Raw genomic sequence first — 3878 nt, 5'->3', positions numbered from 1 at the left:
GCTTATTCCTATTCTAAGATATTTGCTTGCACTTCCGTTCTACCTTGGATTGAGCGTTTATCTCTTAGCCTCCATTCCGAAAGATCGGAGTCTTCGTGGTATAACCTAGAATTATTGGTGGCCATTCTTGAGATCCAGAAAGTCTAAACCTTGTCTGTGGTATTCCGAGTAGGATCTGGGAAGGGATGACTGTGACGAGCTTCAAACTCGCGAGTGTTAGGCGTAGTGACAGACGCAAAAGGATAACTGGATCCTATTCGAACATGATCGAGAACTGACAGATGATTAGCCGTGCGGTGACAGTGCATTTGGAGTATTTTCACTGAGAGGACGGGAAGTAGCCATTGACAACGGTGATGCCCAACATACAGCTTGCCATGGAAAGGAGTATGAATGATTGGATGAAGGCAGTAGGAAAGCAGAGATTCAGAAGGAACAAAGTATCTCCATACGCTTATCTGAAATTCTCACCAATGAATTACATAAGTATCTCTATCTTATTTTTTATTATTTATATTTTAATTATCAAAATCCTATAACCATTGGAATCTGCGTGACTAAGATTTGCAAGATGACCATAGGTTGCTTCAAGCCGACAATCTCCGTGGGATCGACCCTTACTCTCGTAAGGTTTATTACTTGGACGAATTTGTGAAGAAGAATTGAGATTATGATAGTGCGTACCAAGTTTTTGGCACCATTGAGATCACAATTTCGTGCACCAAGTTTTTGGCGCCGTTGCCGGGGATTGTTCGAGTTTGGACAACTGACGGTTCATCTTGTTGCTCAGATTAGGTAATTTTATTTTAATTTTATGCTTTTTGTTGTTATTATTTTTATTTTTGAAAAAATTTTCAAAAAAAAATATAAAATAAATTATTCTATGGCTTCAGAATTTTTAAGAATGAATTCTAGAGTTTCATGATGATCTGTTGAAGTTTGGCTGGCTGTGAAGCCATGTCTAATCTTTTGGACTGAGGTTTCAACTCATCATCACAAGAGCTTTTTTATTCTCATCAATTCAGCTGTTGTATGCCTGATTTGTATGCTAAAGCTTGGCTGGCCATTGGCCATGTCTAGTGTTTTGGACCGGAGCTTTTACTGAAAGCTTGGCTGGCTAGTGAGCCATGTCTAATTCCTGGACCGGAGTTTTAGACTAACATTGCATGATTCCTGGAATTCTCATTAAAAATTTTGAAATCCTTATTTTTCTTTTTCCAAATAATTTTTGAAAAATACAAAAAAAAATTTTAAAATCATAAAACCAAAAAGAATTTTGTGTTTCTTGTTTGAGTCTTGTGTTAAAATTTGAGTTTGGTGTCAATTGCATCTTTTTAATTTTTGAAAAAAAAAATATATGCATTTTGTTCTTCATGATCTTCAAGTTGTTCTTGATGATCTTCTTTGTTTGATCTTTGCATTTTCTTGTTTTGTGTGTTTTCTTGTTTTTCATATGCATTTTCAATTTGTTAGTGTCTAAATATTGAAAATTTCTAAGTTTGGTGTCTTGCATGTTTTTCTTTTCTTTAAAATTTTCAAATATAAGTTCTTGGTGTCAATCTTGACATTCAAAGTGTTCTTGGTGTTCATCTTGACATTGAAAGTGTTCTTGCATGCATTGTGTGTTTTGATTCATAATTTTCATGTTTTGAGTCTTTTTGTTGTTTTTCTCTCTCTTCTTAAAAATTTAAAAATAAAAAATATCATTCCCTTATTCTTCTCATAAATTTCAAATATTTGAGTTGACTTATTAAAAAATTTTTAAAATTCAGTTGTTTATTATAAGTCAAATCAAATTTTCTATTTAAAAATCTTATCTTTTAAAAACCTTTTCAAAAATCAAATCTTTTTCATTTTTCTTTTATGATTTTCAAAAATTTTAAAAATGATTTTCAAAATCTTTTTCTTAATTTCATTCCATAATTTCAAAATCTTTACTAACAATTAATGTGATTGATTCAAAAATTTTAAAGTTTGTTACTTGCTTATTAAGAAAGGTTCAATCTTTAAATTTTAGAATCATATCTTTTAGTTTCTTATTAGTCAAGTAATCAACTTTAATTTTCAAAATCAAATCTTTTTAAATTTCTTTTTCAAATCTTTTTCAAAATGATTTTCAATCACATCTTTTTCAAATTCAATTTCAAAATCTTCCCTAACTTCTTATCTTTTCAAAATTGATTTTCAAATCTTTTTCAATTAACCACTTAACTTTTTATTTGATTTTTAAATTCTTGTCTTTTTCAAAACTATCTAACTACTTTCCTCTCACCAATTTTTGAAAATCACTAATTTTTTAAAAATTTCTTTTCATTAACTAATTGTTTTAAATTTCAATTTAATTTTATTTTCTTTCTTAATTTTTGAATTTTAATTAACATTTAAAATAAAAACAAAAACATTTTTAGTTTATTTTATTTAATTTTCGAATTCTTCCCCTTTCTCATATCTTTCTATTTATTTATTTATCTACTAAAACTTCTCTTCTACTCATAATCCGAACTCCCTCTTCTTCTTTGTGTTCGAATTTTTTTCGTCTCCTTCTTCTATTCTTCTCTTCTACTCACATAAGGGAATCTCTATACTATGACATAGAGGATTCCTCTTCTTTTCTGTTCTCCTCTTTTTCATATGAGCAGGAACAAGGATAAGAATATTCTTGTTGAAGCTGACCCTGAACCCGAAAGGACTCTGAAGAGGAAGCTAAGGGAAGCTAAGGCACAACTCTCTAGAGAGGACCTGACAGAAATTTTCGAAAAAGAAGGAGACATGGCCGAACCTAATAACAATGGTGGAGATGCAAGGAAGATGCTTGGTGACTTTATTGCACCCTCTTCTAACTTCTATGGAAGAAGCATCTCAATTCCTACAATTGGAGTAAAAAACTTTGAGCTTAATCCTCAATTAGTTTCTCTAATGCAACGGAATTACAAGTTTCATGGACTTCCATTGGAAGATCCTCATCAGTTCTTAGTTGAATTCTTGCAAATCTGTGACACTGTCAAGACCAATGGAGTTGATCCCGAGGTCTACAGGCTTATGCTTTTCCCTTTTGCTGTAAGAGACATAGCTAGAACATGGTTGGATTCACAACCTAAGGAAAGCCTGAACTCTTGAGAAAAGCTGGTCAGTGCTTTCCTGGCCAAATTCTTTCTACCTCAAAAGATGAGCAAGCTTAGAGTGGAAATCCAAACCTTCAGACAGAAGGAAGGAGAATCCCTCTATGAAGCTTGGGAAAGATATAAGCAACTGATCAATAGGTGTCCTACTGACATGCTTCCAGAATGGAGCATCATAAGTATATTTTATGATGGTCTGTCTGAGTTGTCAAAAATGTCATTGGACCATTCTGCAGGAGGATCTCTTCATCTGAAGACCCTTGCAAAAGCTCAGGAACTCATTGAAATGGTTGCAAATAACCAGTTCATGTACACCTCTGAGAGGAATCCTGTGAACAATGGGACGTCTCAGAAGAAGGGAGTTCTTGAAATTGATACTCTGAATGCCATATTGGCTCAGAACAAAATATTGACTCAGCAAGTCAATATGATTTCTCAGAGTCTGAATGGATTGCAAACTGCATCCGACAGTACTAAAGAAGCATCTTCTGAAGAAGAAGCTTATGATCCTGAGAACCCTGCAATGGCAGAGGTGAATTACATGGGAGAACCCTATGGAAACACCTATAATCCTTCATGGAGAAATCACCCAAATTCTCATAGAAGGACCAACAGAAGCCTTAACAAGGCTTCAACAATAATGATGGAAGAAATAGGTTCAGCAATAGCAAGCCTTTTCCATCATCTTCTCAGCAACAGATAGAGAATTCTGAACAGAGCCATTCTGGCCTGGCAACCATAGTCTCTGATCTATCCAAG

At 33.6% G+C, this 3878-nt stretch overlaps 1 non-coding gene across 1 annotated transcript; it reads right to left on the bottom strand.

Moving 5' to 3' along the window:
• Window positions 1-3171: 3171 nt before the first annotated feature.
• LOC148568192 (small nucleolar RNA R71) lies at window positions 3172-3279 on the bottom strand. Its single transcript, XR_015882641.1, has one exon. It is a non-coding gene; the product is annotated as a small nucleolar RNA R71 (small nucleolar RNA).
• Between the last annotated feature and the right edge of the window lie 599 nt (window positions 3280-3878).

This window comes from Arachis ipaensis, chromosome B4 (genome assembly GCF_059453495.1).
Source record: "Arachis ipaensis isolate K30076 ecotype BB chromosome B4, ASM5945349v1, whole genome shotgun sequence".
Taxonomy (NCBI): Eukaryota; Viridiplantae; Streptophyta; class Magnoliopsida; order Fabales; family Fabaceae; genus Arachis; species Arachis ipaensis.
The sequence above is the reverse complement of the archived record's forward strand: the minus strand, read 5'-3'. Positions and strand labels throughout refer to the sequence as shown.